The following is a 27,753-nucleotide window of genomic DNA, read 5'->3' as shown; positions in this document are numbered from 1 at the left end:
ACAAATGCAGAGGTGGTTCATAACTAATTACATTTACTCCATTTCATTTACTTGAGTATTTTATTGAAATTTTGTTGTTAAGAGTAGATTTAAATGTGGGTACTTTAACTTGAATATATTTATAATGAAAAAACTGTACTTATACTTTGTCACGCTGGGCGATGTTCCTCTCAACATTTATTCCAGTTTCTTTAAGAGTGATGAATGGAGTAGCCGTGGACCTTCAGTTAATTGAAAGCAAATCTGCAGATGTATCCTATTGGTTTGCCAGGATGAAGAACTTTATTAGTTGGCCATCTGTCCGTGAGCAATTCGACAGGTATAACGTCATTTGATTTCATTTCACACAGCTAATACATTTTACAACAAACAGATTATTACTCTAAGTACATGATACCTATACTACAAAGTATAACAATACCAGTATAATAATTAATGATGGCTGCTTTTGGTTAAAAAAAAAGGGTGTGTGGAAACCACCATTTTGTTGAAATGATCATTCACACACTGACTAAAGACTGTAAAGGTGAGATAATCTAACATATCAATCTTAATTTATGTATAATTGTATCTATGTACAATTTACAGCCTTGATCAGTGCTGTCCGGTTACTTCACAGTACACACTGCTCATAAAGCATTATTGTGCAATTATTTTTTGTATATATATATATATATATATATATATATATATATATATATATATATATATATATATATATATATATATATATATATTAGGGCTGTCAATCGATTAAATTTTTTAATCGCGATTAATCGCATGATTGTCATGAGTTAACTCGCGATTAATCGCATTTAATCGCACATTTTTTATTTGTTCTAAATATACCTTAAATTAATACTTTTCAAGTTTGTAATACTCTAATCAACGTGGGCATTGATAAATATAGATGCTTTATGCAAATGTATGTTTATTATTGAAACCATAGTCAATATAGCATGAAGACAAGACATGTTTCAAAGGTCATAGATGTTTTTCAAAGAACTTGTTCATGTCTATTAGACACATGTAGAAAGAACAAAGAAATACCAGGTTCCCATAACTTCTCTTTCTTTGCACTGAGCAATTTACTAACACAAAAATGTTTAGATTTTTGCATGACAGGGCAGCTCTTCTGAAAATGCCAAATGTACATTTAGCATTTATTATTACATTGTAGTTTGTCTCTCTCTGTGCCCATTTTGATGAAGCTAAATTCTCAATACATTCTCAATAAAACGTATATTTTACTGTTTCTGTTGTCAACCAACGGAATGAATTTGAAATGGTGACTGAAACGCGACCAAATAAACATAACCAGCTCTCCCTTCCAAGACGTTAATCTGCACAAAAATTCTGATAATCGAGCCGTCGTCTGGTGAAATTAAATACACATAAGCTAAAGACAATATCCGTGCTCTGATTTCGGCTATATTTGTAAAATTAGAGAAGCAACATAATATCTGTGTTTAACTGAATTAAAGCGCTGCTCCTCCGCGTGAGACGCAGAGAGAGAGAGCGAGAGAGAGAGAGGCGCGCGCGCGTGCTGAGAGAGCAGTAACTAAATAAGGTTTGGGCGCTTTGTTGAAGGGAAAAAAATCGCTAAAGGGGTCTGCAATGTCGCCAAGTTGCCAACACTGTGTATCTTCATTTCTCCAACTGGGGTTGGGCCACGGGTCAAGCAGAAAATACGCGCTGCGTTAATCGTCCGTTAAAAAAATTAGTGCCGTTAATATGATTTTGCGTTAACGCGTTATTAACGCGCTAAATTTGACAGCCCTAATATATATAATTTTTTTTTTTTTTTTTTCAGCCTAAATCTTACCATCTAGGACAGATATTTAAGACCAAGGTCACAGCAAAATGTTTGGCGTTATACATTAAGTTTTTTTATTTAGATTTAACATAAAGGACACAGGGACTCGTCAGTGTCAAAACTGACATGATCGTGTTTGACCTGTTGTTTTACATCAGTGTATGAAACATCTGTTTATTGTTGTTTTAACAAATACAATCATGTTTTTATGATGTTTTAGACGCGCACGAGGTCAAGAGCGGTGCAGATGCTGGAGATGTTGGTGACCGTGAGGAAGCTTCGGCTGTTGTGGGAGTCAAAGCCAGCCGTCCCCATGGTCTTGGACTTCCTGAGGCAGGGTCCCCGGAGCCTCTGGGGGGAGAGCGACCGGCTCAGGTGTGGGCCTTTCCGGCTCGGATGCTTGACCCAGACTCGTACCCATATCGGTTGACACACACACATTACCACCACAAACAGAGGCAGTCGAGGCTTTTGCTCAGGTGTGGGCTCAGGTGTGGGCCTTTCCGGCTCGGATGCTTGACCCAGACTCGTACCCATATCGGTTGACACACACACATTACCACCACAAACAGAGGCAGTCGATGCAAAAGCCTCGGTATCGGCACTGAAAAGTTTACTGGGTCTTCCTCACAGACACATTAACACAGGAAGAAAACTGTCTGATTGGAGCCTCAAAATTAATAAAAAATATGTCACTATTGGCGACTCAAATTTGTCCAGGTTCCCAGCAACCAACTGCCCCGACCTCCAGATTGAAAGTTACAATCCATTTGCAAAACTCCAGCGCGCCAGTCGAGAAGGCCACGCTCGGGGGTCGAACCAGAAAAAATTATTCTGGCATTCGGTCTCAATAACAGACAACAAAGATACCGTATGATGGCGATGACAGCGCTTCAGAACGCGTACAGAGTGGCAAAGACGAGACTACCGGGGTCAGAAATCCTCTTCCCCCTTATTAATTTCTCCAGAACTCTCTCATCGGGAGAGCAGGGGATGATGGAGCACTTCAACACACACATTACAGATCACCTTAATTTTGCCCCTGCACTTCCATCAGAATATTTTCATGTCAAGCAGGATGGAATTCACTGGAGACCAGTGACGGCAAAGGCTATGTTGGCACACTGGATGGCGGCTTTAAACTGCCTTCCAGTGTCAACCCAGTAGGGGGTCAAAACAAATTGATTATCAACCTTTCGTGGTCACTGGTCCTCAGTGAAGAGTCCAAAAATTCAGTGTTTTGTGGCTTTAAAACACAGAGATTAGAATTACTCGCAGATCTACAAGAGTATAATTGCTGATTTAGATTAGAAACCTATTTTGAGGGAAAGAAAAGTTCACCCATGCATCAAACTGGACACCAGCTTTGTCTCCCCAATGAAATCAAAAAAATTATCAGAGCAGATCTTTATGCCTATAGACACTTAAATTGGGGTTTTCAAGAAACAAAAAATTTGACCACGGGTGAAATTAAAGCATTAAGAGAATTACAAAAAAAAAACCTGCGGACAAGGGGAATGCAACAGTGATTCTTGACAGAGAACAATACATTTGGGAAAATTCACTGTCAGCGATCATTATCAGTCACTAGAGGAACCGATATATCCTCAAACCATCAGTTAAGTACAGGAGATTTTGGAAGAGATGTGTTCAAGAAATATAATTAATGGAGCACAAAAAAAGTATTTAACTTGTGACGGCCCACCCAGACCCAGAAGATTCTACTTGCTCCCAAAAATCCACAAGGAGCCCAAGAGTTGGAGCATTCCGTTTCAAGGGCCTCCAGGAAGGCCTATTGTATCTGACTGCAACAGTGAAACATCCTTAATTGCAGAATTTTTGGGACACTTTCTCAATCCTCTCTCCACCAGACACCCGAGTTATTTGAAAAACACATACGATTTCATATAAAAAAAATTGGTAAATTAAAAATTCCCTCAAGCGCCCTCCTCTTCACAATAGACATTGACATTTTGTACACAAATATTGAAAAGACAGTAGGCCTCGAGGCGGTCAAAAAAATTCATGACCAAATTTCCTGACCCAAAAAGACTAGATGAACACATCATAAAATTATTAGAGATCAACCTGACGAAAGACGAGTACAGCAATGGGTAAAAAATTGCCCCCTCATATGCCAACATATTCATGGCTGACTAGGAAGAGTCAGCCTTAGATTCTACACAGTAAAAAACATGGTCTTTGACTTCTCTCAGGCCGAGGGCCCACCTGATGCCCCATGGGATGAGGCAGGGTCCCTGGAGCCTCAGATGGGAGACCGACCGGCTCAGGTGTGGGCATGTGGGGGCTAGCGATGACCTAAATGACCTACCGATGACCCTGATCAACTAAATTGATGGTTTATTTTTCAGACGAGCTCTTTCCCAACTATCAGGAGGTTTGGGGGCACCTGGGAGTTGTTGTTTTAATTAATGTGTTCATAAATTGTTCAGTCTTTTTTTATGTGTTTTTAAATAAAAAAAAGTTATAAATGTGTTGTTGGGTGTTTGTGTTCATTGTTTTCTTGTCTTTTTTGACCGCATAAACAATGTATAAACAAATTGTCAGTCTGCTTTGTACTGAACAGGTGACAAGTGGCTGATTTCACAGTGTAAATAAGCATTAACATTTTAGTGTTTTTGCTCTCACCTCTACTTTAATGAGCACACTCAACCAGACACATTCCACTAACTTTCAAAATGAAAATTTCCTGGTAATTTACTCACCCCAATGCCATCCAAGATGTTCATGTCTTTCTTTCTTCAGTGGAAAAGAAATTAAGTTTTTTGAGGAAAACATTTCAGGATTTTTCTCCACACAATGGACTTCAACAGTAACCAAATTGTTGTCCAAATCAATGCAGTTTCAAAGGATTTCGAAGTGCTTCAAAGGGCTCTGCACGAAGGGTCTTATCTAGCAAAAACGATTGGTCATTTTCTAAAAAAAAATAAACATTTATATACTTTTTAACCACAGTTGTTCATCTTGTGCTGGTCTACGACACACCAGGCATTACGTAATCATGTTGGAAAGGTCATGCTGGACGTAGGCGGAAGTACCACCCCATTGTTTACAAGCGTGGAGAAGGAGGATCGTTAAAATTTTATTGTATGTTGAATGACATGTTTATGTCTTTGTGTCAGTTTATTGTATCTTTTGAAACCTAAACGTTTTGTTTCTGCCAACGTCCTGCATGACCTTTCCAAAGTGATTACTTAATGCACAAACTAACAAGGCGGCGCCCATCGTGCATACAGCTCAACTAACGCCATCATATTTTCTTTTCAGCTAGCTTCTTGGTTTTTGGTCTGTCTTGGTTTTCTCTTGCAGCTGCACAGCCTGTGTTAAACATTTTTTATCAAGTACAGTACTTTTTTTTAACTTAATATTTACATTTTCATTTACTCATTATTTATTATTTTATTTAACTGTATGTAAGCAGCACAGTGCAGTGGTAATGTTCAAACTGGGTTTTTACATTGTATAAAAAGGGGCTGACAAAAATAAATATTCTTATTAGCCAAACTGCCTCGTTTTTGAGCTGTGCATAGTTATAGCTGAATAGTTATGGCTACTACACTACTGTATTTTAATATTGATTATTATGGTGGTACTTGGAGAGCCAAATATTTTCTGAGGTGGTACTTGGTGTAAACAGTTTGAAAACCACAGTTCTAGAAGGTAACCCCTTATTTAAACTGCACACATCTGCGGCGCATTACGGCTCCAACAAGATTTTATTCCGTCCTTCACGCGTTGCCAACTCACACCAGGAGCATTTCTGAAGCGAAAATGACACCTTTGTCATTTTCACCCACAATTCTCACATTTTTACACAATTCTCACATTTCACTCCCATTTACACACAAACACACACATTGCACCCAGTTCTTGACGCGTTCCTCACTACTTTTTTTTGCCTAGAGAGCTCAAATGCGGGTGAGGAGGTCCCACGGGGACCATTGCTCGAAGGGGAGAGTGGCGGGCCCCGGGGACGCCCCCTGCCGGATCGCCGCTCGCGGGGACCCCCAACTTTGAACAGTTATAACTGGGGGACCCGGGCGAATTAGACCTCGTGGGTGGGCTCATTCGAAAGGCCTCCAGCCCTACGACCTATTAGAGTTTGGGGAAGATTGAGCCGGGGGTTCCCGAGATATGAGCCGAAAAAGGTGCGCCTTTGACCGGGTATAACTCCCCGGCCCGACCGCCATCGGGGACGCGGGTGGGCTCGTTGGATAGGCCCCCACGAGACCTACGAACGACCAGAGTTTGAGATTTTTTCCCCTTGTCATTTCCGAGATATTTGCGAAAAACCAAATCCCAAATTCATTCTGCTGACTGTGCACTGATTTTGTATCATGCACGGTATATTTTCGGGCCTAAATGTATCCATCCAGGGTAGTCATTTCACGCCAAGGTCCCGGAAGGGCACAGGAATTGTTTTATTGCAATTGTTTTATTTATTTAACATGAATTCAAACAGTATGTCAGAAGCTGACTCGTATATTTTTATTCTTTAAAGATGTACCAACGAAAAAGAGTGGGTGAGTTGATCGATATATATTGATCACAGTTCCTTATGCCATCACAACATGTTACCAATTTGCTCATCACATCATTTTGTGTCACACACTGTGTGTTTGGACTTTTTTGACACATCTTTCCTCACAGCTATCAGGTGTCCGATGTGCCCGGCTCGGGTGATCCACATTACCGAGCACCTGAGGGACGCCCACGCGATGCGGAACCTCGAGCAACAGGCAACCGTCACAAAATTTGCCCGCCGCAGAGTGAAGCTGGCCAACTTGGCCTACCCGCTCTGCGGAAAGGTCGTCAAGTACCCGGAGAAGCACCTGCTCAACGGGCACCCGGACTTGACGGTAAGTCGTGATTGACCCGTTGTTTTAATTCAGTGTGTGAAACAGCCATCTGTTTGTTGTCGATTTAACGTGTGTGGTCGTGTTTGTAATCACGTTTCCAGACCCGCTCGAGGTCCTCGGCAGTGCGGGCGTTGGAGAGGTCGGTGACCGTGGGGAAGCTGCGGCTCCTTCGCGAAAGCGACCCAGCCGTCCCCATGGTCGACGACTTCTCCCAGGCAGAGGCCCGACCGGCTCAGGTGTCGGCTTTGCCGCCTCAGGTGCTCGCCTCACCAGCCGAGCCGGAACAACCAGCTGAGGATGAGGAGCTGCAGGCCATAATTGGTACGAATCCGTTTATCGTCACAATCCTAACAGTAACTCAAATTAATTATTAGTTATTAACAGCTACATTTTTTATGTTATTTTTTATCAGATGAACTGTTTGAAAGCTTTGAGGGCCTGGCGGAGCCCGTCCCAGTCTTCCAGGAGTTGCTGCCCGGCAGGCCGCCGAGTACGAATCCATTTTTATAATCACAATCCTAATGGTGCTGCAGTTACTCGATAAGTGTGGTCACCTAAATTGATGGTTTGTTTTTCAGATGAGTTCCTGCCCACGTACGAGACCTTTCCGGCAGACGGGGAGGAGGAGTAGGAGGAGGAGGACCCGGGGGCCCTCACGTGTATGAATCCGTTTATCTTCACAATAAGATTGCAGTTACTTTATAAGTGGTCCACTAAATAGATTTTTCTGTTTGTTTTTCAGATGAGAGCTTCGCCCCCGACTTGTGGGGAGATTGTTTGTTTTGATTTTGTCTGATCGTCTTTCTCTGTTTGTCTTTTTTCTGTGTTTTTTTATAAATAAATGAAAGAATGAATTGTGAAGTTGGGTGTCTGTGTCCATTGTGTTCTTGTCTTTCTCACACCACCAATCGGACACGTTCCACTAACCCTTTCAAGCGATTTCACACTGCAAAAAATGCTTTCTTAGTTAGTGTTTAAATCAAAGAAGCATTAAATCAAGAAGCATTTACTAGAGAAGTAAAATGACATAAGAAATTCTATTTTGTTTTAAGGTAAAAAGAAAGTAACTTAAGTAATTTTTGCTTAAAACAAGCAAAATTATCTGCCAAGTGCTCAGTTTTGCACAAAAATGCATTTAGGTTTAGGACCTGGCACACCGTCCGACCCTAGCACCGCTCGGAAAGGGCCGATCCACCAGGGGGCGCCGTTTTCCTTCTCGTCACGGCCCCCCGGAGCGGGCTGAAAAGTTTGGTGGACCTGCGACCTCGTTCAGGGGTCGAAAGGCCGAAAAAGGGTGAAAAACACATTTTGTATTTTGCACTGAACAAGGTCCCCGGAAGGTCACAGCAGAAAAGTTGGCGTTTCACATTTAAGACAGTCTTCTCTCAGTCTAAACCTGAAGTGACGTTGACAAACCATGTGTCGTTTGAAAGCTCGCAGCGCCTAGTTTTGATATTTAGCGTCTGATTTTCGATACGTACGACAAAGGAACAGAAATGTATCAATTTGCGTTCATTTAACTGTTTTAAGCTTCCGGGACCTTGTTTTTTGTTTTGTTTTTTTTACCACTGAAACGACCGGAAAATCAGTAGATCGTGTACAGTTGGCCGTGCTTAGTACACCAGGGGTGGTTTAATACACGTTTTCATTGCTTACAACGAACGAGGCCTCGTTCAAAAGTGTCACACGCTGACAGGGGAAAAAAAGGTCAAATGAACCTTTTGAAGTCCGTAAGGAGACGGAAGGTCGCAGGACCCCGAAACTCGGCGAGTTCCGTCGTCCCGTGCCCTTGAGTCGGGCCCCAGAGTTTGAGGGCCCAGGCCGCTTTCTAAGCATTTTTCCATCCCTCGTTCGTGACGGGAGCACAGACTGTGGATGGTGACTGAAGAATGTGGATGGTGACTGAAGAATGTGGATGGTGACTGAATTTTTTTTTTCATCTCCTTGATTAAACCACCCCTACTGTACTGAGCACATTCAGCTAATTTTCAATTTTCACATTCAACACATCACACTAATTTTCAAGTCTCCCTGGGACCTTTCTATAAAAAACGACCATCGAAACTGCCATCAAACTCAGTCCACTTTCGCGTCCAACATAGAGGCTGATTTTTTTGGCCTTCGCTCTACAGACCTGCGCTTTCTTTCGGTATGTCGATCGGGGCATGCCCAGGGGTCACCGTGCCGAATTTGGGGCCCCTGGGACCTTTCTGTAAAAAAAACGACCATCCGTGAAACTCCAGGTGCTTTCGAAAAACGATCAAACTCTGTCCCCTTTCACACTGCTCATAGAGGCTGAAAGTGACTTGTGATTGGACGACCTTTTCGTCACTCCACTCTCGCACACCCCATAGTTGAATGTGGATCTCAAAAGTCTATAAATGATCCCTGCACTGGTTAACCTTTGTCATTTTCACCCACGATTTTGTCATTTTTACACTCTCTTTTACACATTTACACTGCTATTTACACACAAACACACACACTGCACCCGGTTCCTGACGCGTTCCTCTCTTGTTTTCACTTTTTCACACCTTATTTTTTATTTTTACCAGTTGTTTAACATGAGAAACAGCATGGCCGTGGAGTCCCCGGGAGACTTGTCAGGGGAGGTGGTGAGGCCTTGCACCAACCCCGGTTGCTTGCGGGTCAGGGCCATGATGGCTGTCCTCAACAGGCAGGTGGCCATCCTGCGGTGGTCCCTCAGGCACGTGGCCCACCGCTACCGCCTGTTGAGGAGGCATGCGGAGAGTGACCTCTCCGCGCTTCGACGACCCGCAAGCCCCCCGCCACCTCCTCTGGCAGAGGGGATCTACAGGGTGTACCGGGTGGTGAGGAGAAGCCGCCGGGCAGGCCGACCCCGACCGCCGCCGTCCAGCCGAGATCCGGCGAGGAGGAGGCCAGTTTGGAGGGGTCCACTTCGCTGAGTACATCTTTTGGTGGGTCTGTTTAAGCTTGAGTGGGTGTGTGTGTTTGCTGACTCTTTTCCTTTATCGCTCTTTGCAGGAGGCGCCGTTTGCAAAGGATGCGGCGAGGCCAAGGGACCTCGGTGCGGCGAGGGCCTCCGCGTTTTCACCGGACCACATGAAATGTTTTGTTTTGTTGAAATTTGATGTTTTTTTTTTAAATAAATGTTATAAGTTCCCTTTGTCTTGTCTATTTTGATGCTTCAAAATTGCACAAACACATATAATAAAAAATGAAGATAAAAAAAAATGACAAGTTATTTTATTTCATAATATTTTGATGAAACCCGTTTATCAGCACACTTTGGCACCAAGTTGGGTTTCATCAAAATATTATAAAATAAAATAACTTGTCTTTTTTTTTTTTTTTTTTTTTTTTAATCAATGTTTTGTTTGTTTGTTTTAAAAAATAAGGGTGGTGCACTACCACATCTCTGCGCCTGGTGGCGCTAGAGAGACGGGGCCGAGCCCGTTCGACTGCGCGTGGCCCCGTTAGTACACGTACCGAGTTTCAGCTCCCTGGGACCTATGAAACTCGAGATATTGGGGGGAACTCGGGTGGGGGGGCTCTCACCAGCATCTACCCAAAAAATCACCCTAATCTTTCTGAAAACTCACCCGACCATATCTCGGCGCCTGGTGGCGCTAGAGACACGGGACCGAGTCCAGTAGACCAGCTGCGGCCCAAACGCTATGCCCACAAGACTTGAGCTCGACGGGGCAAAAATAAGGGTGGTGCGCTACCACATCTCGGCGCCTGGTGGCGCTAGAGAGACGGGACCGAGCCCGTTCGACTGCGCATAGCCCCGTTAGTACACGTGAGTTTCAGCTCCCTGGGACCTATGAAACTCGAGATATTGGGGGGCTCAACTCGGCTTGGTTTCCGAGATACACCCAGTCAAAGTCTGATGTTTGACCGGGCATAACTCCGAAGCCAAGCGGAATTGGGGCTCCATACTCGCGGTGTGTGGGGGGCCCAAGGGTCCCTCCCAACACCAGGAGTTTGGAGCTCCAACTCGGCTCGGTTCCCGAGATACGGCTGGTCAAAGCTGGACAGGAAGTGGCCATATCTCGGAAAAGGAAGGTCCCAGGAGCTCGGGGTGGTGGGGTTAGAAGGGGCCCTATGAGCGCTCTCTAAGCCTAGAGTTTGGAGCTCCAACTCGGCTCGGTTCCCGAGATACGGCCGGTCAAAGCCGGACAGGAAGTGGCCGTATCTCAGAAACGGAAGGTCGAAAAATAAAGTTTCTCGGATCTTCTCGAAAACTCGGATTCTGATAGAGGGCGATGAGGCGTAGAGAGGAGTGCGAGTCCTGGCTCTCTACACCTCTCGTGAGCTGAGATATGCAGATCCCACCTAGCATTTGTTCCATTGTGCAAAACAGTGGGTTCGTGGACAGTGGAATTCTGGGATGAAACTCGGTGCCACGGACTCTGGGGGGCCCGCTGAGTGCGGTGAAATAGTTTTTATCATGACAGGAACTTTAATTCAAATGTCCAGAAACGATACTGTCTGAAATCCCATTCAATAGATTGCAGGTGGGATTGTGTCCGGTTGGATCTGGGACATTTATGTGTTTTTGCTCTCCCGTCATGTGTGATATCAATTCTCGTTAATTAAACCACCTCTACTGTACTAAGCACATGCAACTGAACACATCGCACTAATTTTCAAGTCACGTCAGTGTTTAGTTAGCATAAGAACGAGTGTCCTTGAAACCACTATTTGGCGGCAAAACAGTGGCTTCGCAGACACGGTGGATTTTAAGATTAGCTTTCGAAACATTTTGATGAAAACCATTTATCAGCACTCAGCGGGCTCCCCTGCCATGCCCCCGTCCCACGAACCCACTATTTGTCCAATTTTTGATCCCAAATTTTTATAAATGTTCTGCCAGTCCACTGACAGAATTTTGAATTTTGGGGTATAATGACACAGTTTACTATATTTTGCTCTCCTCACTAACATAAATTAGCTATAGTGTCCAGCACCTACTAGTAATAAAATAAAATTAAATTAAATTAAAAGCCTATCTGCCCAGATAGCAAGCTGACATTTATTATGTTGAAATTCCATCAGAATCATCATTTTGGTTAAAATAATATTTGAACAATGTTGAAAATGCAATGTTAAAATAATATTGGATCAATGTTGATAATTCAATGTTTTTCAGTGTTTAAAAGACAAACACTGAATCAATGTTGATTTTTGCTTAATTAGTTCACAGTTGGGCACGCGAATGGGAGATGATGGCAGATATAATTTTTGTATTCCAATAATAGCTATTTTTTTAAATCCATGATAGCATTTCCACGAGTAAAGGGATAAAAATATAGAGAAATAACAGCTGTAATAGGGTCAAAGATGAGACGTCACTATTTTGGTCAAATATAATTTACAAAAGTAATTTGATATACATACAGAACATGTTAAACGTTAATGTTAAACTGTCTAACCTAACGTTACTTTAATATTTCAAATAACATTTGTGAAAATAAAATGTCAAAATAATGTTCCAAAGTGTAAAATATTATTACCTGTATGACTAAGTGTTGATGTTGCTATATTAAAATGACTATGTATTTTTATTTTGTAAAGTGTTTAAATAACCAGGGTACTTTTGTCCCGAAAATGCTGTTTGTACAATGTCATTTTTGTAAACTATCCATGTTCGTTCTATGCAAATATTTTACTGACACCTTACTAGGTTGGCCGTTTTGCTGTAGGAGGATGCTGGTCTGTAGTATAACCAACGAGCTGGCCTCTCAGATGAACTGGGCTGGAAAGAAAAAAAAAAAAAAAAAAAAAAAGAGCAAAAAAGAAAAACTGCATTTAAACACACTAGGCTCAAGATGTGCATGTAGGGCCCCAGTGGGTCCTTATAAGTCTTAACTTCAGTTTTATCAAATTAAATTGGTTATTGCTTTCTGCAATTTATTTTTAAGGCCTCAAACTTTAAGACCTCTTAAAATGTTAAAGCTTTTGTTGTAACATTTTAAGGTATTTTAGACTTTATGACTTTAATTTGAAAAAGAGGACCTACTTCGTATTTACACATACTCCTAAATACATTTTACAGTTGGCACACATCTTTTTTTTTTCTTTTCTTTTTCGGAGATGTGAGTAAAATGCTCAAACTGTTAAGCCCTGTTAATTGTCTTCTTTTACTTTTTTCACAAACTATTTCAATCTTTTCAACTTGCATTGTCATTTAGTCCTGTTTTAACAAACATTATATTAAATTTCAAGTTTCACTTAAGTTTGTAGTACATTTGTAGTTTATAATTAGTCACATTACCAAATATTTTCTACGTTTATTTTTTTATTATTTTTTTATGTTTAGATGCCTTACAACAGCAAACGAAAGTGGAGAAAAAGGAGGAGTTTATTTTTTCTGTTACTGTGCAAAAAATGGCTCCGTTAAGCCCCTGAACGGCTTTGGGGTATTGATGGTCGTGGTGCCTATAGCATTTACCTATTGGAAAAGCCCCTTCTCTGCCTACTTTCAATTCTTTAAAAAACCTACCTGTTTTATTCAGTATATTGATTCTGTTCTTTGGTTGTTGTTTTTTTAAATGTATATCTGAGATCTGGTTTCTGTTTTGGTTCTCCCATTTGATGGTTACTCTTAGCTATGTTGCTCTGATTTTTGTTTTATTATATATTGTTTTATTTTTAATGCATTTTATATCTTCTTTCATTGTTGTTCTCCTGTAAAGCACTTTGGTCTGTTGTAGATTGTAAAATTGAACTTTAATTATTTGTCAGAGTAATGTTTTATTCTTTCTTACTGTAGTACTGCGCTGTTTTTGTCTGTCACAACCAAATGCCATTTTCTTCTGACTGTGATATCTCCTGTTCAGTTTTGGGGCATAAATATTTGGGGTGTAAACTGAATGATGTTGTTTACTTTGAAGGAAATTTTGATTCAAACCCATATTAATTGCAACCCTACATGGTCTCTGTCTGAAAGGAGTCATTTAAAAATTCAAGCATAGTACAAGCATAATAAACTAGCATGGAATCTTGCTGTACATAAAGTAAGATAGTTTTTATATTGTTTCTATGTTGATTCCAATGTTAAATAAGTGATTTAATTTATATGTTGAAAAAAATATTGATTTCATGACCATCTTAATTTTTCGTGGTTGAAATAACATCATTTCAAGGTGCAAACCTGATGAAAAATCAATGTTAAATTTCACCAATCATAATTTGGTGGATTCATTCAAATTGATTCAATATTGATTCAGTGTTGGTCTGCTATCTGGGTGGTGTCTGAATAACTTTTGGTTTGACTTTTACTCAAAACACAACATTGCAACTGTTAAAATATACACGGATCAGGCACAACATTATGAACACCTTCCTAATATTGTGTTGGTCCCGCTTTTGCTGCCAAAACAGGGATGATAATCCTCAGATATAAACCGAACGCTACACAACACCGTGTTTTTGAAGCAGAAGTGAAGTCCGTTTCTTCACCCGCACAAAACACACCAAGTTACGGAAAGATATCACAACATCGTCCTTTTTCTTGCTCATTAAACCGTGGACTCGATGTCCTGTCAGGCTAGAGTTTGTGCAACCATTTGATTTTGTGGAAATAACATTGCTTGAAAAGCACTTAAAGCTCCAACACAAGTGGCAGTAAAGTTATTTAAATACACGATGATTCACTAATTTGTTCATCTTTAAACAGAAAACAGGGAGAAACATCCGTATATTATTGTGGATGCTGTGGAGGCTTTCAAGCGTCTCTTCCAAGAGAATGCGAGTAAACACACACTCAGTCTCTTCAGCGGACATCCACCTTCTTCCAGGTAATATTACTTTGATTTATTTCAATTCTAGTCTGTTTCTGGTTTTAGTTTTAATTCTCACCTGCAGGGCCGGGTTTATCATTTTGGGGGCCCAAGCAAAGTCAAGATCTCAGGCTCCCCACCCCAGCATTACTTAACATTTTACTCTGAATTGCACAACAGTAATATGGAATAGTTATCAGTAAGTGAGACATAAAAAAAAAAGTTTTACTGATAAAGTTTCTGATTCTCAAAATATTGTGTTAGTGATTGTATTTAGTCTTTTAAACACTTTTATAATGATCATGTTAGATGATAATTGGTGATCAGTTGTCCTAAATAAACCTAAATTAAACATTGGTGTTGTTGTTGGAGAAAAAAAGCACAGTTGTGATAAATGAGTTTCTGGCTCTGTGCCAAAGCACGCTTGCCGATTCGTTTAGTGTTAGTTACCCCAAAGATGAAAATGACAATTTACGCAACCTCATGTCGTTCCAAACCCATATGACTTTAGTTCATCTTCGGGACACAAATGTGAAGATAGCCTATTTTAATGAAATCTGGGAGATTTCCATTCCTCCATTGAAACTCTCACACTTAGCGTTAGAACCATGAATCGAGCAGTTTAATACAAGAAGAGTCACGATTGCTTTATATGATGAGCAGATTTACTTTAGGCTTGTTCACATATAAACATGAATTATTGGACAATGTTTGCAGCATTTAAAATGTGGTCATGGAAACAATGTCATATGTAATAAATGAGGTCAACAGCGCTGCTGTAACAGCGGTCATTGACTGATTTAATTGGCTGGTCAATTAGAGGTCTATTGGCCCTCAAACCTGATCAAACAGAAAGCGATGCATAAGGATGTAGTGTAAACGACACCCAGTTCCAGGAATGCACTAATTTATTAAGAATTTAAGAAAATGTATGGTATTCATATTTCCACAGTAAATATTAGTGCATTCCTGGAACTGGGCGTCGTTACACTACATCCTTACGCATCGCTTTCTGCCAGGACTTTTTCTGGCTTTTCCCAAATCACGGAAGTGATCTTAACGTCTGGGTTAGCAGTAGCATGAGCCGTCAGGCAAGTGTTATGTAGCACAGTTACTAGATCCTATAAAATCAAAACTATGGACCAGAAACACAAGATTTGGATCGACTCACTGATGCAAAAATTAGCAAAGATAATAAAAATAAATGAACCACTCAGACTACTGGAATCCAGCTGATTAATTTTTTCTCTTTGTTTGTTCTTTTGCATAAGTTGCATCTTTTGAAATTGGCAGAATTAAATAAAAACAAATAGATGACAGTAACACACAGTATTTCAAATAAATGATAAACACAAAATCAGTGTCAAAAATTCCCAATGTCATGTTCTGAAATTCATCCTCAGCGTCTCAATTTCAAGTTCAATGTTGTTTTCAAATTGAAAACAAAAAGTAGGAATGTTCATCAAAAATGAATGCAGTTCAGACCATGAAGAGAAAAGGAAATTTCGTCTTTAGGGAAATCCAGGAAAACTTGAAAAACACAATGTGTGCAGTTCTTTCCTACCCAATAAGAAAACTCTTTTTCTGATAACTCTTTTTACTCTGTTTCCAGGTACGAAACGATGGGATGGCTCGCCAGTGATAAACCAGGGATAAGAATCCACAGCCAGGACAGGTTTCAGGATCACAGCAGCAATTTTTCAGAAACTCACAAAAGAGAAAAAAAAAACAAAAAAAAAAAAAAAAAAAACAAAAAAAAAAAAAAAAACAAAGGCAAACCAATCATCAGTAACTCATTCAAATAAACATTTTCAAATGACAAAATTTATTTTTCAATTATTTGGATACAGGCAACACGTAATACTTGCTAGTCACCATGTGCTTGATTAACACACTAGTCTAGGCCTATATGCAGACCTAGCAAAGCACCGCATGGCATACACTTCACAATAGAAAAAATATAATCTCAACAAATACTACTTTCAACCATTTAATCACAACTATATGAAATTACAGGTTGTATTAGAAAACACTTAAAGCATTTTCAAACATTCTTTTATATCACCCATCACTTTTCAAATGTATTTTTTTACATTACGATTACAAAACAGCATCCACATTACCTAAATACATTTCTTATAAAGAAATTGGTACTCAACAAGAAAATAATATAAATCAGAGAACAAGAAAAGTAGCTTCTCAAAGGAAAAGATTTGAAGATTGATCCCATCGCGTCAGTGTGATTTCTTCAAGTCGCGTTCAGATTCACAAGGCACTTCTCAAAGCATGAACTTTTAAAAAGAATCAATACCTCATAAATATACTTCACTTGTTAATAATCCATTGCTGGATTATTAAACTGTTTGCTCTCACTTAAATCACTCAATCGATCCGCAGTCTCTCGTGTCTTTCACTCATTTCTGCTTGTTCGTGATCTTCTGGAAACTTTCCAACAGGGGGCGAAGCCAACCTTTCACCTCACCAATCAGGAATCAGTTCAGGAGCTTTTCTATCTTTTGGATTATTTATAATAAAATAAATACATTTTACTTCATGTTCTTTTCTTACTATTAGTTTTATAGTGATATAAATAAAATAAAATAAAATAAAATAATACTATTTATTAATATTAGTGACCCGAGTTAGTGACCTGGGTTACAGTTATTTAAATTAACTCCTGATGTACTTACAAACTTTCCAATGCCTCGTTTTATAAGCAGAGAACCTATTTGTACTACTGTAGAAGTTATTTAGCATAGCACGTGTTAGGATCTACACACAGTGCAGATGTTGTTCCTATAAGGCTGATCTAATGATCTGTGAAGCAGGAGGCATAAAAGACTGGTTGGCTCCTAGTTTATTGCAGTGAAATACTAATAAAACTTAAGTAGTGATTTTAGTTTTTGAGTCAGCTCTTAATTGATAAAAGACTGGTTGGCTTGTAGTTTTTTGTTAAAATACTAATAAAACTGAAGTAGTGATATTTGGTCAGGGCTCAAATAAAAATAAGTTTTTGAGTCAGCTCTTAATTGCATCTGCTATATGCAGATTTAATGGAGTTCACGTCACCGAAAGCAACATATAGGCTATGAGCTGAATTTTATTGATCATCAGCTAATTTCAAAATCAGCGACCGCAATAGGAGGTCTGTGTTCCAGTTCTGTGGAAAGATTGTGTAGTTCTTCCACAGTCTGACATGGTCCATTTTCCAGGACATCCCCCTTCCTCTGTCACAGCCACAGCAGCCAGTATACTTCTTTACAAGGTAATGATGTCTTGCTGGTTTTCTGCAATCTCAATCAAAGACTTTTGTGCGATAGTCTGTGAAGCAATATTGCAGATTGGTCCTTACAGTATTATTTGAGTGTGAACGATGAAAACGTGATTTACTCTTTGTTGCTGCTTCAGAAGAACACTGAGGCTCTTCTAAGAGGAACTGTGGGATGACATCAAAATATACTTTAATAATAAACCACTCTAAATAGAATGGTTAATAATTACAATAATATAAGATGAAATTTATACCTTGAAGGGGTTGTGACACACTTGATTGTCGGGACACTAGCAGAGATGCTTTTGCTGCAAAAATAAAATCCAAATAGACTTAACATTCCTAGTAGAGTTGCAGGTAGAATTAAACAGAAAGAGAAACAGAAGAACAACCTCACAATTTCTCGGTTGCCTGTGAGAGGGCAAAGAGAGAATTTTTTTTTTTTTTCAAATGTCTTTACACTTAAAAACACATTTGTATATTTTATGAACCCTTGTCCAGAGGATGAGTATTGGAGAATCGCTTATCTGTAAAAACAAATTAAAATGGAAAAGACATCTCATATGTTGGTTAATGTGTTGATCATGTTACATGTCAACAACTTACATTTGGGTGGAAGAGGTTTTGAAACCATTTGTATTCTCCTTTGGGAAAACTCTGACATCATCTGAAATAGAAACATGCTTTAAAATTAAACACAGATTAGAGTTCACAAATAGAAAATAAATTGATTAATAAAACAATTAATTATTAAATTTCCATGTTGTAACAAATGTATGAACATGTCCATTAATACAACCTGAGATTGTGCACTTCCCACAAGCACACAACATACATTTTCTCCATGTGTAAACACTAAAATTGTTTTTCTGACTGAATCCGTGTTTTGAACAAATCAGTTTAATTAATGATTCAATGGCCCATTACTTGCTTCTTTCTTGAATGAATCAGTCATTTGAACAAACTGGTTAATTGAATGACTTCCTCAACTCTCTGACTAAGACAGTGACTTGCTGCCACAGTCTACTGGCGATTTTAGTTTCATATTTAAAATGTCCTTTAATTTTAAAGTTCAAATTGTAAATCATTTAATATTTAAATATTGAACTAAAACAAAACTCAGCATTATTTATGCAATTGTAAATGCAGTGTAAATATATTAATGCCACTTCTGGTGCTGCTCCGATGTCTCCTCTGCACTGTGATTTCATTTGACTGGTATAAGCCCTAAACTGTTATTATTCTAATAGAACATAAAACACTAACAGTGATGCATACATCTAATAAGTTTAGAAAAAATGCCCTTATACAGTACCAGTCAAAAGTTTGGAAACATTACTATTTTTAATGCTTTTGAAAGAAGTCTCTTATGCTCATCAAGCCTGCAGTTAAAAACAAAAAAACAAAACAAAACAAAAACAGTAATATTATGAAATATTATTACAATTTAAAATAATGGTTCTCTTTTTTAATATACTTTAAAATGTAATTTATTTTTGTGATGCAAAGCTGAATTTTCATCAGCAAGTACTCCAGTCTTTGGTGTCTTATGATCCTTCAGAAATCATACAGTCAATACTTAACTGTAAATAGTTATTTATCTGTAAATATAGTATATTCTCTTTCCCTTCTTTCTATAAAGGAACTTTTATTTGTCTTTGATAAAGATCATGTAAATAGTCTTAAATGATTGATCTTTACTTTACTTATATTGTTTATCTGCCTTTATAAATGTCATGGAAACTGTCCTTAATAATTACTCTTTATTTTATAACATTTTTCTTTGTTTGAGAACATGTATTTGCCCTCATAAATGCCATGCCGATACTTTTTTTTATTTATAAATGTGTATTTGGTCATTAAAATTGTCATAAATAATTACTCTTTATTTTAAAACATCAAATGGCTGTTGTTTATTTCAGAAGGTTTATCTATAAAGGTCATGGAAATTGCCATAAATTATTGTACTAGATTTATTTACCCTCATTATTGTTCTTTACTTTAGAAGGTTTATTAAAGGGCCATGTAATAATCCTAAATAATTGTTCTTTATTTTAGCACATAAAGGTCATGTTAATTGTCTTACCCATTTCTTTTATTTGTATTGCTCATAACGTATTAATAATGTATTGCCCTAACCCTGTTCTATAGCCTCATTATGTTTTATTTCTCACAGTTTTTGTTTACAATATTGTACATGTAATATAGTGAGTATAAGCTGTTTATGTTTGTACAATTTCTTCCATTCCTTTATAATATAGTAAAATGTTATTTTTCTAATACTTTTAAATACTGTTTAAAATGTGCTTTATGTTTAAAAATAGTGTTATGAGCATTTATTATTAAATGAATTATTTTCGCTTACCAGCGTGATTACGTCATCGCACACTTCAGTGGGTGGCGCGCGCGACCGTGATGGCTTCATTCTGAGTAAATACACCAACAAAGAAGCCATCACTGCAGCGCTCTCTTTTATTTCATTTTTTTTATCCTTATATTCCTTTTCAGGTAACTAAAATGTTTGAGTATAAACATTGTTAATGCAATACTGATGAGTTGTGTGTGTTTAAAGTAGTTGTTTTTTACTATATGAATACTGTGTCATGAGTTTAGTATGCCTGAGCACATGGTTAGCATGAGTGTTTCGCGATTAGCGCGATAGCCCGCTATTCATTAATTATGTCGATGTTATTTGATTGTGTGAGAGTACATGGTGTTGTTTCAGTCTTATTTCGTTTGTAAAAAGCATGAGATTACAGTTTTACTGCCAGCTGTAAATGCCACACGTCATTTTTGGGCTAGAGCATGAGAACTGTACAGAGAGAGTTAAATAGCTTGTTGATCATATTTTTCTTATTCCTTCTAGTGTGATGGAATGTTTAAAGTCACTTATTTCTACAATGAGTCAAAAAAAGTGATATACATGTTGAGAATGTAAAGTTTTGAGCTTTTGTTATATGCATATTCTCTTATGCTTCATTCAGAGTAAATATACCAACAAAGAAGCCATCACTGCAGCGCTCTTATTTCATGTTTCTTTAATCCTTATACTCCTTTTCAGGAGTACTAGTACAAACACACGCTGCAGTTCATCAGTTCCTGGTAGTTTTACTGACGCGAATGCAAAAAAATGATTCATATGTCGGAAATCTTATGGACTTCAGCTGCTCATCTGAGCGATATGGCAAGTCAAGTTTTAGAAAAGTTTAATTTGTACTCTCTTTTTTTCTTCTTCTTCTTCTTTTTTTTAAGACTAATATGTATTCATGATCTGCTTCATGCCCTCACAATCAGACAGGTTATCATGGCTTCAGTCTCTTATCACTCTCTTTAGGTAATCACTTATCACTTCAGGTCCAGGTCCAAGACAGCTTGCCTTAAGTAAATATGGTTAGTTTTGTGTTTTTTTTTCTTCATGTTAGCAAGCACAAAACCCCATTGTTAGCTAGATGGTGAAGTTTGCTATATGGAATATGTTAATTATAATTTTTGCCCTCAGCATCTGATCAATATAAGGATTAAGGTGAGCATTTTCCCTGTCTCACACAGCACAGTGTTTGCATGGATTTGTAGGTACTGTTGTGATTGCTAGGTAAACCTGTCTTGACTGCCAGTTTATCAAAAAAGGGATGTTAGGTATATAAGAGAGATATCCTTATGAAACGTTGGCAGTCCTTGAGAGAATCCGGGAATACACTATTTAAATTGTAGCAAGCATCATCTACAGTACGATGTCTGCACATAAATGTACCTCAAATATAATTATGTAGAAGTTTATTTACAAAAAAAATGCAGCTAGTAAGCAACTTACAGATGACAGAGCACACAATATTACTATATATATATATATATATATATATATATATATATATATATATATATATATATATATCTGTGAAACAATTAATCACGACTAATTGCATCCAAAATAAAAGTTTGTATTTACATAATAAACGTGTGTGTACTGTATGTGCCGGCCCTGCGCACCATAGACAGATCAACATTTTGAAATAAAGAACAATCATTGGAATAAATACATGTTTTTTATTAAATGAGAATAAATATTACTTAATATAAATAAAGGACATTTACAATATTTACAAATAAACAGTTATTTACAATGAAGGATTTTCTTAATTTCTCTTCTCCTGCAGCCAAACTTCCACAGTCTTTCCCTCTGCTGTGGCACAGAAGAAGAAGCTGCCCACCCTGGTGTGCCCAAACTCTCTTTTTCTGGGCTGCCCACATCGACTACATGTGTAATGTTTTCGTACATGTTGCTGTGGAGGTGGCAGCCCTTGCTTCTGCACTAAAAACTCTTCTGCCTTCCTCTTCCTCCACAAAGTTTTTCTGCTCAAGGGTGTTCCTGGCGGTGGAGCAGAGAAAGCGGGTGCTGATGCGGGGGGAGGATGGCGCTGCCCACGTGGTATGGCCTGACCTGACAGGTCAGGGTTTACGGTAAAGGGGAAAGGTGGAAGTGCTGATTGAGGTGCAGCGGGCACTGACGTCTTCTGCTTGGCTACAGGAAGCAGGGTGTGAGACACCATGCTGATCTGAGGTAAGAGCACACTCAGAGCCAGCACGTCTGCTTCCAGCTTCTTCCTGTAGTTGTTGTACCTGTTTAAAATGGCACAATTAATAGGATGAACAGAATATGAGGATTGTAAAATTACTTTTAGCTGGCTTTAAAAAGAAACTACTTACCAGACAGAAAGTGTCCGCTGATTGACCAACCTCCGTATGGCCTGGTAGTCATGTAGAATGGCAGTCCAGCGGTTCAATGAAACACCCCACTTCACCTTCCCCGCTGGATGAATGGAGCAAAGCTAAGGCCCTGTTTACACGAGAACGCTCGGGGGTGAAAACGTAAAAATATTTTCAGATGTGCCTTTCGTTTAGACGGCGACGGTGTTTTTGGGGGCTTAAAAACGCAAAAAAGTGAAATCACCCTCCAGAGTGGAAATCTTAAAAATGCTCCACCGTCGCGTTCCCGTCTAAAGGGTAAAAACGCAAAAGTCTGCTAGACAGTGAATGCGCCGATCACCGGTCCATTGCCACCTAGCCGCCTGGAGAGCATACTACATCGTATTTCACTCACTTTTGCGTCACCATATGCACGCAGATTTCCCGCCCATAACGCTCGTCTAAACGCAGAATAAAAAAGTGATAACGCAACGCCGTTTTTGCGTTTTCTCTTCAGATCGTTTCCGTGCAAACAGCCTAAGGCTGCCTCTACAATTCGGCTAATATTGGGCCATTGCGCAGGACCTGACCCCTGCCCCAGCACACACCTGGAAAAAAAAATAGGGAATTATAAAAGCAAATAGTCAATTATATTATCAATTATATAATTAAAGTTCTGTGTGCAAAATATTTAACTTACCGCTTCAGGCTCTCCTTTCCATAGCAGGTGGAGGTTTTGGAGTGGGTGGCCTTGAACCTGCCTTGTAAGAGTCTCTCCTTGTGTCTCGGTGGATAGGCTTTTAACTTTAGGACATTGTAGTGATCTCTTGTCTCTGCTGTTCATATCTTAACACATTTATTTATATGTGCCGGTACGTTTAAGAGAATTAAACTTTCTATGTCCTTCTCTCCAAGACCAGCTTTACATTTCATGGCGGCATCTGGAATTAAACAGAACAACCTTCTAAGTACGTTGTTCATGCTTGTTTTATCAGTTCAATTGAAGATGTAGAATTTAAATAATGAATAATATTAATTTGTCATACTATACAAATCACACTAATTTAATTAAATTAAAAAACGGAAGGTTATTTATTATTTCGGTGTCAAATTTGTTACTACTTCTGCATTTATCTCTGTTAAACTGAACATTGACTCACGTGTGATAACTTGCACACTGATGTTTTGATCAGAGCAGACTGTAGTTGCTCCACACATTGTTGGTTGCCACTGCCCGCATGACCCTCCTTACACACTCTCCTGGATTGGCCCCACCAATAAAGCTGAGATCTGTCTGGTGTGTCTGGAAGAGAATTTATTCCACTCAATAGAGAGAGTATTATAGAGTATTGTACAGTATAATACACAATAAACTCCTGACCATAGAGCTCTCGTCCTCTACAGACAAAGAAGTGCAGCAGGTTTCTTGCGTACTCTGAATGCCTCTGGACACTAGTTAGTTGGTGACACTAACAAGGACATGAAAATATTGATACATGTCGTCGCCAAGGATTCCTTTCAGCACCAGCTTGCCCGTGTAAAGCTTGAATTGGCGAAATTCTATAGCCTTCCACCTCATCAAGGCTTCGAGGCAAGCGACTGAATATGGATGGAATTTCACTTCTGAGCTGAAGTCGTTACAACTTGCTTTTGAGTGTTGGAGAGCCTTACTCCTCTCGCTCCACTTGTCCAACTGTGCAGCAGCTTTTTCATCACCCCCAGACATGACTGATGCATATAATCAATGGGGAAGCCTTTGATAATATCATTGGATAATGGACCAGTGGTGTGCTGTCTTTGTGATGCCGGGGCTGAACCTGGCTTTTGAATAAGGCGTCTGTTCTTAGCCTGAGGTTTTCAGTGTCCTGCAAGGTGACTCTGTCGAACCATTCACCCTTTAGGTCACATTTATCGCAGCCATTATATCAAGAGCACAGCTTTGTGCCACGGACAGAAGCTTTTGCTGGAGCATCGCAGACTATGCGGAGAACATTTATGGTTTGTTTCCACAAGTTAATGTTGTAGGGAAAACAACAATGGGATTGAGGTGAATCGCACAGAGGACAGGCCGCATGACTTTCGCTGAACTCTTAAATAATGGTAGACCATCAACACTGAAATGGTGTTAAAGTTAATGGTGTCATGGTCTTGCAGCTCTTCAACAGCGTATTTCTCCAGGTAGTCCAGTCACTTTTGATGTAGGGGATAATGTAAATATTCCATTCCAGATATTTGAATGGTTGCCACATGCCTAGGTGTTTTCAGCAGAGTACGGGCAGTGGTAATTCAATGAAAGTTGAAAAAAAGTTTTTTAAAAAAGCTCTGATTAATGATTATGTGCAATAACATCTGAAATACATTAACACAGAACAATGCATTAGAGACCTACAACAACCCCCCAACAACTAAGACATTAAGTCACAGTAAGATGCATTTTTATTATTGAAATATATTATTGTTGTTGTTATTATCTTATTCTAAAATGATGGATGGCGTGTCTTTTATGTCTCTCTGTCTTAAGTGAGGTAAGTGAAGAAGTCTCTACCAGCGTGTGACAGGGGTAGCTCACACGCTCACAGTCAAGCCTTGACAGACAATCACAATACAATCAAGACTTCACAATACTTCAAGACTTGTGATTGTCAGAACATTTTAGTAACTAAACAGATTTGTATTGGGTTTAGTGACAACATTTCACAATACACATAGTGATGCAAGATTTTTTTTTTACTCACTCCAAGCTAAACTGGCAGCTCTGATAAATGTATTTAAACAAGTCGTGTGTCCCATTTAATTAAAGGGATTACTCTTAATTCTTCTGTAATTTAAAGTTAAATCTGATGTAATTGTATTAGACTATAGAACAATTCTGTATAGGCTATTTAACATACATTTTTAAAAGTTATATTTTTAATGTAACCTTCTCCCTCTACACACTTTGGCCAATACAAGAATAATTCATGCAATTGTATATTGTTTATTTGAAAGCATTAAAAGTGCAGTTTCTTGTCTCTCCTTATAATGTTCAAGTGGTTGAGGTTTATATGGGATTTAGTAATTAGTAATAAGTAGACCAATAATTTCTAAAGATAGTCATTATTACATTAATCTAATTACACTGTTGAAGATGTCATTTGTAGTTAGTAATACAAGTAACTTAACCAACTCTTATAATATCAGAGGTGAAGTGTGTTATTCAACCTAATTTTAATTTTCATGTAGGTGGAATCCTGCAGGCATTAAAAGAACATGGCAGCAACTGAAAATTAAATATAAAACATAATTCAGTCAAGTAAAGCTTGAGCATATCATGGGTGTAGGCTTACCTGACTTTACAAACATGTGACATATTAAATAACTAAATAGCATCCAGTGTCTAGCAGTGTAGCAGCATTTTTGGCTGAGGGAATTCCTGGACGGACTTCAGAGCCAGTCCCAAATATCCAAGGGCCTTCATAAAATGTAAGAGGTTTACATACGTGTTATTTTTTGTATAGGCTATTTTTGATATTTCCATTTATTTTACTTTGGGTTAGGATTTTTGTTGGTCCCAATAGATTCTGATGGTAATATCTTTATATACCAATGATTGTCGAGTTCACACGGTTTAGTTATCTATGATCACGCGCGTGAACTCGACAATAGATTACTATGGCTTCGACTGAAAACAGGAAGTAAATACAGGTATGTGCGCTGACTGAAATAACATAATTTTTATTAATATCTTTCACATCTACTGCAGTCAGATTCACCCGTGATCACTCAGAAGGAATCACTCACATTGGCTGTGCACTTGTAATGACCCATCAAGGATGTTAAGAGGCTAAAAGCAGGTTTTAAACTTGCCCCATTGAAGTCAACAGGGTGCAAATTTTAAAAAGAGGATAACACGGTGTAGGCAACACCGATTTTTGTCGTTGTTCTCTGTATTGACAGCCCTCCAAATGTACAAAAAAATTAGCTCAATGTTAAAATTGACCGGAGTTCTCCTTTAAGTCATACGAGAATGCAACGCCGTAAATTAGTAAATTAAGAAATAAAATTAAAATACCAATAAATTACGTTATTGGTACGTCATGTGTGTTGCTATTTATCAGGAGCAGATTCCATGTTTCTTTACCAGTTCAAGTATTGTGTATCACCATGGTAGCCTAATTGTTGTTTGTTTCCATAACAAAATGCCACTTACTGGTTATTTTGTATATTTTTATATGACTGTGGTGGCTCATACCAAGATTGTATTAACACAAACTAGTTTGGGACTGCTATTTAATAGCTTAACCTCGCAGTGCCTACTTTTTTATCAGTATTTGTCATATTTTATTTATTTTTTTTTTTTTGTTAAGTAAAGGGGGACAGAACTTGTGTCAACAATTTTTGTGTAAACAAATGTATTATAATAGACCTATACAATTCCTAAAAAGGTGGGTCGCGGCTTGATGACCATGGGGAAATGTGGGTCCCATAGCCAAACTATTCAAAACATCATTCAATGTTGTGATAATCGGAATTAATAATCACAATTATAATTTCAAGGGAATAATCAACAATTATCATTTTTGTCATAATTGTTCAGTCCTACCTATTAAAATAAAATGTGAATGCATTTGACATTAATTTGTGTTTTACTTGTTTGTTTATATCCATAAATAATTGATACCTGATTACCTTACAAGAATTTTTGGCTAAAAAGTCATTGAATCGATTTCAAGTCAATGAATCGTTTCGGATCGTATCATTCTAAATGAACCAATATCGTCCTTGAATCGTATCGACAACCATGAATCGCAAATCGAATCGAATCGTTGTTAAAACAAATCGTTACACCCCTAATAAATATATATGACCTACCCCAACCCCGTCCCTAAACCTACCCGTCACTGGGGTTAATACCATTTATGAGTACCATCCTAGTAAAAAAAATATGCTCCCCAGATGTAGATAAACATTTTGCTTCGTTTCGCTCGGACATTTAACGGCGCAGACATTCACGCGGAATCACTCTGACATTTAACGGCGCAGACATTCACGCGGAATCACTCTGACATTTAACGGCGTAGACATACACGCGGAAGATGACAGCGTGGACATACACGTGGATAGCTCAAACGTGAAAGTGGCGTGTATGTTTACGTAAAGTCATGATGTCATTTTGCGTGACTACATGAATACATTACGTAACTGTTACATTGTGTGTTAGCTGGGTATGGGGTGAGATTTCGGTCACAATTCTGCGCGCGCAAGATCACATTTTGAGCGCGCAAAAGGGCATTTCGCACGCGCGTGAACTGAGTTTTGCGGAGAAATGTTCGTCTCGCAGATAAGAAAATATTG

This window comes from Scardinius erythrophthalmus, assembly GCF_964197995.2.
Source record: "Scardinius erythrophthalmus genome assembly, chromosome: 4".
In the NCBI taxonomy this organism is placed as follows: Eukaryota; Metazoa; Chordata; class Actinopteri; order Cypriniformes; family Leuciscidae; genus Scardinius; species Scardinius erythrophthalmus.
The sequence above is the reverse complement of the archived record's forward strand: the minus strand, read 5'-3'. Positions refer to the sequence as shown.